This window comes from Dendrobates tinctorius, unplaced genomic scaffold (assembly GCF_039654945.1).
Source record: "Dendrobates tinctorius isolate UK_male_01 unplaced genomic scaffold, ASM3965494v1 ptg000022l, whole genome shotgun sequence".
Taxonomy (NCBI): domain Eukaryota; kingdom Metazoa; phylum Chordata; class Amphibia; order Anura; family Dendrobatidae; genus Dendrobates; species Dendrobates tinctorius.
Window position 1 is genome coordinate 91,807,906 of NW_027361690.1, and position 14,134 is coordinate 91,822,039.

The following is a 14,134-nucleotide window of genomic DNA, read 5'->3' on the forward strand; positions in this document are numbered from 1 at the left end:
TGCTTCTTGTGTATATACCCAACATATACAAAAGCAGTCTCCCTGAACTTTTTTTTTCCCTTCTTCTGACTGAGCTGATTTTTAGCCTGAACACCTGTTGCATTGCCCAGCCTGGAAGATCACTCTCATTTTCCTGGACAACTATGCGGCAGTCTGGAGTCTTCAGGGAGAGAGCTGCACCTCAGAGATCCATGCTCCTGGCACGTCGACCTCTGGGCAACTACTCTGGCTATGGTTGCCCAGAGGTTCAGGTATTGCCCGCAGATGCGGCTAAAGTTTTATTACCCATTTCAGTTTCATGTGGTCAGAAAACGCTGTGTTTAAACGCGTATGTGGATAGTGGCTCTGAAGGAAATGTTATGGATTCCTTGACTGCTAGGAATCTGGGTGTAACTCTACTAAAACTTAATGCCCCTATTAAAACCACGGCTATTAATGGCACATCCATTATTCAGGAGGGGGTTAAGTTTGTTACTGCCAAGGTTGCTATGTCTGTGGGAGCCTTACACACTGAGCTGGTGTCATTTTTTGTGATGGACAATTTAACCTCTGCAGTTATTCTGGGTATGCCATGGTTACGCCAGCACAATCCTGTCATCGACTGGCACTTGGGTGACGTTGTACGCTGGAGCCCACAGTGTCAGAAAAATTGCATATCCTTGGCAGTAAACCAAGTTAAGGTTAAAACCCCCCACATACCGTTTGCTTTCAGAGATTTTGAGGATGTCTTTTCTATTGTAGAATCTGAAAAGCTACCCCCTCACAGAGAGTATGATTGCCCTATTGATCTAATTCCGGATGCCCGTCTCCCTAAGGGAAGAATATTTAATCTCTCTGGCCCAGAGCGTCAGGCCATGAATGACTATATCGCAGATAGCCTAAGAAAAGGGTTTATCAGACCGTCCATTTCTCCAGTTGGGGCCGGGTTCTTCTTTGTGGAGAAGAAAGATGGTGGTCTCAGACCCTGCATTGATTATCGCGAGTTGAATGCAATCACTATAAAAAACCAGTATCCGCTTCCACTCATCCCTGATCTTTTTAATCAGCTAACAGGAGCCCGTTGGTTTACTAAACTTGACCTCCGGGGGGCATATAATCTGGTACGCATAAGAAAGGGAGATGAGTGGAAAACGGCCTTCAATACACCCCTTGGCCATTTTGAGTACCTGGTAATGCCGTTCGGACTCAGCAACGCACCTGCCGTATTTCAGCACTTTGTTAATGATATTTTTAGAGACATTTGTGGGGTGTATGTCGTGGTGTATTTAGATGACATTCTGATTTACTCTGCTGACCCTGTGACACACTCTCAACACGTCTGTTCTGTGCTACAAAGACTACGTGAACACTCCTTGTTTGCTAAACTGGAGAAATGTGTCTTTTTTGCTGAGGAGGTACAGTTTTTAGGATACATGGTTTCAGGTAAAGGCTTCCGCATGGATCCTGCCAAGGTCCAGCCTATTAAGGCTTGGGTGCAACCCAAATCGCTGAAAGCGCTGCAGCGATTTTTGGGGTTCGCTAATTATTACCGCAAGTTTATTAGAGGTTTCTCAGAGATTGCCAAGCCACTCATGGATCTGACCCGGAAAGGGACGGACGTGGCCAACTGGAATCCTGAGGCAATTCAGGCGTTTCTTACGTTAAAAGAGTGCTTTGTGGCCAACCCAGTTTTGGTTCAGCCGGATCTGGACCGTCCATTTATTGTGGAGGTGGATGCCTCTGAAGTCGGAGTGGGAGCAGTGCTATCACAAGGCACTACATCCCTCACTCAGCTTCGTCCATGCGCGTTTTTTTCCCGCAAATTCTCTTCCATGGAGAAAAACTATGATATAGGGAATCGGGAACTATTGGCAATTAAATGGGCCTTCGAGGAATGGCGTCACTTCCTCGAGGGCGCCAAACACAAGATCACGGTAATTACCGATCATAAGAACCTGACATACCTAGAATCAGCAAAAAGGTTAAATCCTAGACAAGCAAGGTGGGCATTGTTTTTCTCTAGGTTTAATTTTATAATCACCTTCCGCCCTGGTACAAAAAATGTGAGGGCCGATGCCCTCTCTCGCAGTTTCTGCTCCTCACAAGCTGAGGACTGTGAACCAGTTCCGATATTGGCCACTGGGATCGTTGTGTCCGCAGTGTCATTGGACCTTCTGGAGGAGATCCGTAAATCCCCAGAACAAGCCCCTGACACTACGCCACCCAACAAATTGTTCGTTCCGCCTGCATTTCGCCTACAAGTGCTTAGAGAATCACATGACTCTGTCTTGGCAGGCCATCCTGGTCTCAATAATACCGCCAGATTGATAACTAGGAATTTTTGGTGGCCGACGGTGGTTAAGGACTGCAAAGAATATGTCTTAGCATGTGAGGTCTGTGCCCGCGCCAAGTCCTCCCATAATCACCCTGCCGGCTGGCTCCAGTCCTTGCCCACCCCCGAGAGTCCATGGACCCACATCTCCATGGACTTCATTACGGACCTACCGTCCTCAGATGGAAAGACGTGTATTTGGGTGGTGGTGGACAGGTTTAGTAAACAATGTCATTTTGTCCCCCTGTCGGGGTTACCTAACTCGGAAACGTTGAGTAAACTATTTATAGTACATGTGGTACGTTTACACGGTGCCCCGGTCAATATTGTGTCTGACAGGGGTACCCAATTCGTGTCAAAGTTCTGGAGGGCATTCTGTAAACGCATTGGTATTGAGCTATCTTTTTCCTTGGCTTACCTCCCTGAAACCAATGGTCAAACCGAACGTGTCAACCAGACTCTGGAGCAATACCTTCGTTGCTACGTCTCAGAACACCAGTCCGATTGGGCAGAACATCTGCCACTAGCCGAGTTTGCCCTAAATAATCAGTATCAGGACTCTATTAAGTCTACCCCCTTTTTCTGCAACCACGGGCTGCATCCGCGCTTTGGCTCATTCTCGGCCAGAATGTCAGAGCTTCCTGGGGTAGAGAAAAATATACATCATTTAAAAACCATTTGGTCTGAGGTAAACTCGAACTTAAAAGGGGCCCAGGTTAGACAGACCTCGGCAGCGAACAAACGGCGATCCAAAGGACCACACCTGGGAGTTGGAGACAAGGTTTGGCTCTCCACCAAAAACATCAAGCTTAAAGTACCGTCTGCCAAACTGGGTCCCAGATTTATTGGTCCATACGAGATTATAGAGGTGATTAACCCGGTGGCCTTCCGTTTAAAACTCCCTCAGTCTTTCAAATTACCCAATGTCTTCCACAAGTCTCTCCTCAAGTTGTATCGCTCCCCAATTCACCCTGTCCCTTCCCCTCCTCCTCCCGTTTCGGTCGGAGGGTCCTTGGAGTATGAAGTCCAGGGTGTCCTTGACTCCCGCCTTGTAAGAGGGTCCGTACAGTATCTGGTACACTGGAAGGGCTACGGCCCGGAGGAGAGGTCCTGGGTCCCTGCGAGGGACATCCATGCAAAAGCACTAATTAGAAGGTTTCACCTCCTTCACCCTGACAAACCAGGTTTTGAGGGTCCGGAGGCCCCTCTTGGAAGGGGGGGTACTGTCACGTCTCTGTCAGATTTGGGGCCTGCTGTTCCGGTCGCAGCCACTAGGAGGCGCCGGACCGCCACTTCACCGTCAGACTCGGGGACGACTGTTCCTGCCTCAGCAACTGGGAGGCGCCATGGTTCTATTACGTCACTGTCAGACTCAGGGCCTATGGTCCCAGCTTTAGCCACTAGGAGGCGCCGGTCTGTCACGTCACCATTGGATTCGAGGCCTGCTGTTTTGGTCACGGCCACTAGGAGGCGCCGGACCGCCACTTCACCGTCAGACTCAGGGACGGCTGTTCCTGCCTCGGCCACTGGGAGGCGCCGTGGTCCACCCGTGAGTTATGGTGGTGACAGAGAAGTGGCTCCTGCGCAGGCAACTGGTGGGCGCAGGCTCCGCCCCTCTGTCAGTCATCAGGGGGTTACTGCATCACCGTCTAGCCTGGTCCTGGGGGCGGTCCTAATGACATCATCAGTCCAGGAACCTGTGAGGGATGACCTGATCCCTCAAATACCTTGGGACTGGTCTTGCAAGCCGCCGGATATATTCTTGGTTCCCCTGTGTGTTACTTAGTGATTGATTTCTATTTGACTCTGACCTCAGCCTGGATTTCTGACCCTTCTTTTGCCTGACGATTCTGTACTTCTGCTACTCTCCTGGTTTGTGACCTTGGCCTGGATATTCTGACTCTGCTACTTCCTAACGATTCTGTACCTCTGCTGCCCTCCTGGTTTTTGACTCTGACCTTGGCCTGAAATTGACTCTGCTATTGCCTGCCGTTTTTGTACTTCACTCTGACGACCGTCCTCCTCTGGCCGCTGCTCATATTCAGACAGCTACCTCCTGGGCTCTGTTGTAAATCCAGATCCCTGTATAGGGGTAAAGGGTATCAGTGTTTCTTAAGGTGTTGCCTGGCTGCAGCCCAGAACCGCAGACGGACGTTACAATATCCTTACAATTATTAAGGGCATATTGGAAGTTGTGAGTTCATGCAATTCAATTATATAGGTGGCTTACCTGACATTGCAGTTGATCGATGTACTAAGCTTTGCAATGTATTCATGTACTATTGATTGTTTTGGTGATATATTCATGTATTGATGGTGGTTCTGATGGTGTATTCGTGTACTGATGGTAGTTCTGGTGATGTGTTCATGAACTAATGGTGGTTGTATTGCTCTATTCATGTACTAATGATGGTTCTGATACTATATTCCTGTATTGAAGATGGTTATGGTGTCCCATTCATATCCTGTTGGTGGTCCCTGTGAGTTATTCATGTACTGATGGTGGTTCAGGTAATATTTCTTACATAAAGACTGTACAATAGGGAACAACAGGTGTAAAACTACAATTTTGCAATATTATTTAAGTCTCTGGCTTATAAGATCTGGAGCTTCATAAAATTAGGAATGTCATGAAGAGTAATGCTACACAATATTATTATATACAGTAGTTGATGTTAATTGAACATGATTATAGGCAGTCGCCAGTCTTTATAGAGTATAGATACATTTTATGAGTACACGTCACCTCACATCCTATGTATTTTGTTCTTTCACATCATATTATTTTGTCCTTTGGGAAGACTACCTTTTTTTTTAAAAAAAAAAAAAAAAAATCAGTTTTCACAGTTAATTTGGGCAATCGTATCAATGCCAGACTGGAGCTCTAAAAAAGCAATCTGTCATGACTGCAAATGCTATAAACCTGCATATAGTCTGTTAATCTGCAGGTTAATAGCATTTCAATGCTGTCCAGCGGCCTTATCGAAAGGGAAAAAACTGTATTCCTCCCAGAAGCTACTGGTATAGTTGAAAAATCTGTCACATTTTTATTCCAGTACCCCCATGTATTGATTTTGTGCACATTTTGAGCAGTTTTTTTCCTATAAAATTGGGACTTTTTGCTCTAAAAAGTCCCAAAACTGGCTAAAGACTGAAAAAAAATCATATTTTTACTTTTATCAAAATGGTGTACACGGTTCGTGAATTTTGCACAATTTGTCATAAAAATGTCAGCGAAAACCACAAAATTAAAAAATGAAAGTGATGAAGCCTGTGTGCTTTGTGCTGCTTATGCCGCTTCCCTACAATTCCAGCGCTGAAGATATTGAGATCACAGTGCTACCAGGGATATAACGTCTGCGTCTCATAACATCAGATCCATCCACTTCATTTACTGTTATTGTTTTAATAAACATGAGGCCGTTTCGAACCGTGTTCCAATTTTCCCAGAAACTTTCAATGTTTCTGTTTCCTAGTCACATAATTAAAGGAAAAAACTGCTAATGACGTTAACTTTGTGCTGTGTTAATGACAGAGAGAACGGCGCCACAAATTGCTGCCATTAATAAGAAAAATAAAATATTTAAAAGGGAAGATCCATGAGAGTAATTTTAATAAACCAAAATGAGGAAAATGAATTCCTGGGCATATGTGGCAATTTAACTCTCCGCTGAAATCTCACATACACGTTGGTGCAGTTATTTATGGTATATGTCTCATATTAAAAAAACACAACACACGGTGGAAGCGACACATTGAGCAGTATTTTAGTCTCACTTTGCAAGTATTTATTCCACCGATTAGTCTGCTCTCCCTGCTGTCCTGGAGTATATTACACATTAATATGATATTATCCATCTCACAGCACTGACGCTCCTCGGTGGCCAAATATTTATACACACAACAGGTACCTGAAGTTTTGTTATTTACTTTCTGGCCTATATTTATGTAGTAATCCTCTCACCTCTCCCTTATTTTTGTCTTCTTCCCAAACACATATGTCACTGATATTAGGGGTTAGATAGAGAATCTTAAAGGGGCCTATTAGAGTACATGGACATCATCAATGGGAGTACCTCACTCAAGACTCCTCTTAAAGGGCTTATCCAGCGCGAAATGAGAAAGATGCTACTGATGAGGCATAGCTGGCATCTTGCAGGTATTGTGCACCTGTCCTATTGGTTAGAATAGGATGCATATGTGGCGCCCTGTGTCTTTACCGCCACAAAAGGGTTAAATATGTACTGTTTTGTATGTGTTTTGTAAGCAATGGGAGTTATGCTTTCTCTGCTAGAGACCACAACACACACACAATTCACCTCACTCCCTTACTTGTCTGAAGCTTAGAGCTTTGCAGACATACCCTAACTGGGAGGGGGAGGAGTCGAGAGGTGTTGTTTTCAGTGGTGAAGAAGAAGGAAAGATGGAGAACGCTATTCAAAGCCATTACACATGTGCTTCATCTAGGAGTAAAGCTAATAAGGATCAGGGAATCAGCTCTTAGGCCATTCATGCTTTCAGAGCAGGGTGGTAAGCTGAGAGAATGTGTGGGATTATACAACCAAGAGCAGAGTGTAATTCCCCGGGAAAACTGCAGTGAACTAGGATCAGTGAAGGATTGTGCAAGAAGGAACTTGAGCTGCTTCACACAGGATCCAAGCTGCAAGATGCCAGAGGAGAAATACACAGTGAGTAGTGCTATACTGGAAGTTTCTAAACTCTGGGAAGCCTTGGTCCCTGAAGGGATTAGAATAGCAGGAAGCATACACTGAGTCACAGCAGAGCAAAAGATAAATCCCATTCTGCAGAACAGACTGTAACCTGGTGAGAGTTGCAATATCTCCTCTGAACTGCACCTGAACTACTGTAAATGATAAAGTGACATTCCTTGTCTCCTGCCTTATTACTCCGTGCCTTCTACTTCCATCACAATCTCTGGGGGTCATCACTGGTTGGAGAAGGTTAAACATCTGCACTGTCATCACCATCTATTCCCCCAGGGATCATCTGCAGTGCCGGCTATACTACAGTCGAACACTCCAACTGGCATCACGAATCACTACATAAACTTTATCCCTAACCAATACTCCCCTTTTAAATGACCGCCTGGGGTCACAGCCACTGTGACATTTCCCATTGAAGTTAATTGGCCCGCTACCGAGTATCCCACGGCCCTTGGGGTACATCACATACCTAATGTCTGCCAGTTATACAAGAAACCTGACTAGCTGCAGTCAACACAATGTCAGCAGTGCCACTTACCACCCATAAAGAAGTGATAGGCATTGGATAACCCCATTATCATGATAAAGTGGGGAGGTAACTACGATGAATGAGGGAGATGGTTAAAAATGAGGTTTAAAGCACAAAGGGGTTTTTTTAAGAAATGTAGTGGTGCTGCTACTGTAATTTCCCTTCACCTACTCTTATACTCACCTTCCAGTGTCTTTACTTTTTTGGAGTCACTCTAGTCCCGAAGCACCAACTTGCAACTTTTGATTGGCTGGAAGCCAGAAGCTACTGTATGTCACAAGCTGTCAATGCAAGTCTGAGGCCAGAACAAGGCTCCACTAAACTTGTATTGTAAAATGACCTCTAAGCATCTCCATGAAACACTGGAGCGATCCGGCAGGTCGGAGGCTGATGGAAGCCGAGGAGATAGAAGGGGAAGATGGCGGCAGGTAGGTATGAGAGTAGGGGCAGGGTACTTAGATTACAAGCATCACTCCAGCAGTAAAATTAAAAAAAATGCTGGAGTGGAGCTTTAATTACCGGATCAACCTATTGTCACTCCAGCTTTGGCCACTTTGGACTTTGTCAAGGCAGTATGTGATGACGTTCTCTTCCTCTCCCACGTGAATGCTGAGGCCTATGATTGAATGCAGCTTTCAGGTGCCTGTAATGAGCAGTCACCTTGTTCCAAGACTTGTGCCTTGAATAGTTGTATGAAACACCAGTGACTGTGGTTAGTTGTTTCACATGCAGTAGCACTGGTGGGTAAAAATCGCAATGGATACCAGGGGGCAGAAATATATTATTTTTAAAGAAGCACTCCTCCTTCCAGGTGCAAAAATTAAAGATGTGTCTGACAGGATATCAGGACTCTTCAGACCTACAGATGACTACCCATTCCTGCTAATACATGTGGGGACAAATGACACCACAAGAAACGACTTGGAAACCATCTGCAGAGACTTTGAAAACTTAGGTAAGAAAGTGAAAGAACTGGGAGCGCAGGTGGTCTTCTCTTCCATCCTTCCAGTGGATGGCCATGGAACAAGGCGATGGAATAGGATTCTACAAATGAACAATTGGCTACATCGATGGTGCCATCAGCAAGGATTTGGATTTCTGGAGCACGGAGTGAATTATCTATATGATGGACTACTTGCTAGAGATGGGGTGCACCTTACGAAGACTGGAAAACATGTATTTGGAAGTCACTTTGCTACACTCATCAGGAGAGCTTTAAACTAGAACAATATGGGAAGGGAAGCAAAAGGCCAGAAAAAGCCATACACCTGACAAATACTATTGAGAATTCTGCTGTTAGAAGTGGAAAGGAAGAACAAAGACAAAAAATCTAAATAATAAAAATAATGGAGAAAGAGAAACCAATCACAAACTAAAATGTTTCTATACGAATGTATAGAGCATGGGCAACAAACAAGGAGAGCTGGAACTACTAACGCAGGAAAAGAAATATGATGTCATTGGAATCACTGAAACTTGGTGGGGCGATACACATGACTGTAATACAAGGCTAGAAGGATACAACTTATTTGCAAGAAACAGACAGGATAAACGAGGAGCAGGTGTCGCATTGTATGTTAGAAAAACATATATCTGCGAAGCTTTAGAGACTGTGAGTTCTCTGGAAACTTGATAAAAATACAAGGACAGAACAATGGAAAGGACACCATTGTAGGCATTTACTACAGGCCACCTGTGCAAGCTGAAGATATGGATGAAATCTTTATGCATCAAATGGCCAAGTTCTTCAAAAAATATGACATCATATTTTTTGTCATAGGAGATTTCAACTATCCAGACATTTGTTGGGAATCTCAGGCAAAACTAACAGGTCAAGGAAATTCTTATCTTCTCTTGCTGACAACTTCATCTTCCAAAAGGTAGGGGAGAAAACAAGGGGATTTGCTACCTTGGATCTAATCCTTACAAACAGGGAGGAAATGGTTGAGGAGATAAGAGTGGCCGGGACCCTAGGAGGTAACGACTATGCTATTTTAGAATTTTGGATAACTAGAGGAGGAAGACCTGTGAAGACTCAGACGTCAAGGATAGATTTCAGAAAGGCAGATTTTAAGGGACTCAGAAAGAGAATTGGAGGGATCCAATGGCTGGATATCCTTAAGGACAAAAATGTCCAGGAAGGATGGGAAATCTTGAAAAATGAGATTATCAAAGTACAATCCTTAACAATTCCAAAAAGAGGGAAGAATAGGAAGCATTTAAGGAAGCCAGGATGGATGAACACAGAACTTAAACACATGCTAAAAAGGAAGAAAGAAATGTTTATCAAATGGAAAGAGAGAGGCATATCTAAAGAAGAATATAATGCTGTCTGCAGAACCTGCAGGGCAAGAATCAGATTATCTAAAGCTGACAATGAATTAAGGGTTGCAAGAGACATCAAAAACAATAAAAAAAGGATTTTGGGGATATGTCAAAAGTAAAAGAAAAGTCACAGATGCTATAGGATTTTTACAGGATGAAAATGATGAAATGGTAACACAGGATGTTGAGAAGGCTTAACTTTTAAATTCCTATTTTGCATCTGTTTTATCTCAGAAAGGAAATGTAACATCAACTGATCTTCATTGTCCTATTAAGGGAATAGAATAATCCAGAATATCTATAAACAGAAAGATAGTGAGGAAACACTTAGCTAACCTAAATGAATTCAAATCTCCAGGTCCAGATGAATTACACCCCAGAGTACTGAAGGAGATAGCAGAAGAAATTTTTGAACCACTCTCCATAATCTTTGAAAAGTCTTGGAGAACAGGTGAAGTCCCAGAAGACTGGAGAAAAGCAAATGTTGTTCCTATCTTTAAAAAGAGCAAGAAGGTGGACCCAGTGAGCTATAGGCCAGTGAGTCTGACTTCTATACCAGGAAAGATCTTTGAGCAAATTATTAAACAACATGTATGTAAATACCTGGATAAGAATGAAGTGATTAAACAGAGTCAGCATGGGTTTGTAACTAATAAGTCATGTCAGACTAACTTAATTTCATTCTATGACAGAATCACTGACTGGGTGGATCAGGGAAATGCTGTAGATATAGTATATCTTGACTTCAGCAAAGCAATTGACAAAGTATCTCACACAATCCTTATTGAAAAATGACTAAGTATGGAATGGACAAGGCAACTGTTAGGTGGATTCATAACTGGCTTAGTGATCGGACCCAAAGAGTGATCATTAATGGCTGCACATCCAGTTAAAAGAATGTCTCAAGTGGGGTCCCACTGGGCTCTGTCCTGAGCTCTGTATTGTTCAACATGTTTATCAATGATTTAAATGAAGGAATTGAGGGTAAACTGATTAAATTTGCTGACGACACAAACCTAGGAGGGATAGCTAATACTAGAGAAGAGAGACAGGATTCAAAAATAAATAAACTGGAGCAGTGGGCAGCAACTAACAGAATGATTTTTAACAGGGAAAAATGCAAAGTACTACATCTGGGTAATAAAAATGAAAAAAGCATATACAGAATGGGAGGAATAGGGCTAAGCAACAGCACACGTGAAAAAGACTTGGGTATACTAATAGATCACAGACTGAGCATGAGTCAACAGTGTGATGCAGCAGGAAAAAGGCAAATACAATTCTAGGATGTATTAACAGAAGCATACAGTCTAGATCACGTGAAGTCATTATTGCCCTCTACTCCTCTTTGGTCAGACCTCATCTGGAATACTGTGTCCACATTTTAAAAAAGATATCAACAAACTGGAGCAAGTTCAGAGAAAAGCGACCAGAATGGTGACCGGTCTGCAAACCATGTCTTATGAGGAACGGTTGCAGGATTTGGGAATGTTTAGCTTGCAAAAGAGAAGATTGAGAGAAGACGTAATAGCTGTCTACAAATATCTCAAGGGCTGTCACATTGTAGAAGGATCATCTTTACTGTCATTTTCACAAGGAAAGACTAGAAGCAATGAGATGAAACTGAATGAGAGGAGACACAGATAAGATATTAGAAAAAACTTTTTGACAGTTAGGGTGATCAATGAGTGGAATAGGGTGCCATGAGAGGTGGTGAGTTCTCCTTCAATAGAAGTCTTCAAACAGAGGTTGGACAGACATCTGTCTGAGATGATTAAGTGAATCCTGCTTTGAGCAGGGGGTTGGACCAGATGGCCCAGGAGGTCCCTTCCAACTCTACCATTCTGTGATTCTATGATTCCTCACATCAAAGTTTTTATCGTCTTAATATATTGCAGTCACTATATTATACAGCACTGTGTACTTACAATTGCTCATTTTGCCTTTCTACCCAGTAAATTCTTCTTTAGTCTATGTAGAAATAGGAAGTCTATTTTCCCCACATGAATCATTCCCCTCTTTAATGCCTGACTCAGTTACTCCTCATCCCCCCATGCCATTGATTTTGCAGTGACTCATTACTCATACAGGGAAAAATGACTTCTTGTTTCTACATAGATCTTAGAAGGATTCAGCTAGTCAGTTTTTATTAACATGATGCCATAGACCTAATGGAAAACAAAATAATTAGCTGGGTAGAAAGGCAAAATGAGCAATTGTAGGTACACAGAGCTACAGTGGGGAAAAAAAGTATTTAGTCAGTCAGCAATAGTGCAAGTTCCACCACTTAAAAAGATGAGAGGCGTCTGTAATTTACATCATAGGTAGACCTCAAAAAATCCAGAAAATCACATTGTCTGTTTTATTTTTCATTTTATTTGCATATTATGGTGGAAAATAAGTATTTGGTCAGAAACAAAATTTCATCTCAATACTTTGTGATATATCCTTTGTTGGCAATGACAGAGGTCAAACGTTTTCTGTAAGTCTTCACAAGGTTGCCACACACTGTTGTTGGTATGTTGGCCCATTCCTCCATGCAGATCTCCTCTAGAGCAGTGATGTTTTTGGTTTTTCGCTTGGCAACACGGACTTTCAACTCCCTCCAAAGGTTTTCTATAGGGTTGAGATCTGGAGACTGGCTAGGCCACTCCAGGACCTTGAAATGCTTCTTACGAAGCCACTCCTTCGTTGCCCTGGCGGTGTGCTTTGGATCATTGTCATGTTGAAAGACCCAGCCACGTTTCATCTTCAATGCCCTTGCTGATGGAAGGAGGTTTGCACTCAAAATCTCACGATACATGGCCCCATTCATTCTTTCATGTACCCGGATCAGTCGTCCTGGCCCCTTTGCAAAGAAACAGCCCCAAAGCATGATGTTTCCACCACCATGCTTTACAGTAGGTATGGTGTTTGATGGATGCAACTCAGTATTCTTTTTCCTCCAAACACGACAAGTTGTGTTTCTACCAAACAGTTCCAGTTTGGTTTCATCAGACCATAGGACATTCTCCCAAAACTCCTCTGGATCATCCAAATGCTCTCTAGCAAACTTCAGACGGGCCCGGACATGTACAGGCTTAAGCAGTGGGACACGTCTGGCACTGCAGGATCTGAGTCCATGGTGGCGTAGTGTGTTACTTATGGTAGGCCTTGTTACATTGGTCCCAGCTCTCTGCAGTTCATTCACTAGGTCCCCCCGCGTGGTTCTGGGATTTTTGCTCACCGTTCTTGTGATCATTCTGACCCCACGGGGTGGGATTTTGCGTGGAGCACCAGATCGAGGGAGATTATCAGTGGTCTTGTATGTCTTCCATTTTCTAATTATTGCTCCCACAGTTGATTTCTTCACTCCAAGCTGGTTGGCTATTGCAGATTCAGTCTTCCCAGCCTGGTGCAGGGCTACAATTTTGTTTCTGGTGTCCTTTGACAGCTCTTTGGTCTTCACCATAGTGGAGTTTGGAGTCAGACTGTTTGAGGGTGTGCACAGGTGTCTTTTTATACTGATAACAAGTTTAAACAGGTGCCATTACTACAGGTAATGAGTGGAGGAAAGAGGAGACTCAAAGAAGAAGTTACAGGTCTGTGAGAGCCAGAAATCTTGATTGCTTGTTTCTGACCAAATACTTATTTTCCACCATAATATGCAAACAAAATGAAAAAAAAAACAGACAATGTGATTTTCTGGATTTTTTTTTCTCAGTTTGTCTCCCATAGTTGAGGTCTACCTATGATGTAAATTACAGACGCCTCTCATCTTTTTAAGTGGTGGAACTTGCACTATTGCTGACTGACTAAATACTTTTTTTCCCCACTGTATATAATATCATGACTGCAATATATTAAGAAGATAAAAACTTTGGTTAATTGATAGAAACAGACATTACTGAATAGTAAGACACCATGCTACCCCTGCAATTTACAGCCACCACAACTTTAATGCAATATGTCCACATTCACACATTTAGTATTTGGTCAGTATTTTACCTCGGTATTTGTAACCCGAAACTAGGAATGGAAGAATCATAGGAAAAGTATAATAGAAACCCGTCACCACTTCTGTATTTATCACCCACTCCTGGTTTTGGCTTACAAATATTGATGTAAAATACTGACTAAATACTGAACGTGTGAACGTGGCCTAAGAAGAGTTCGCAGATTGCTGTTTTCCTAATCGTTCCATTGAGATTCTTCATTGTTGGTTCCAAGGACAGATATCAAATAGTGATGAGTGAGTATACTCAT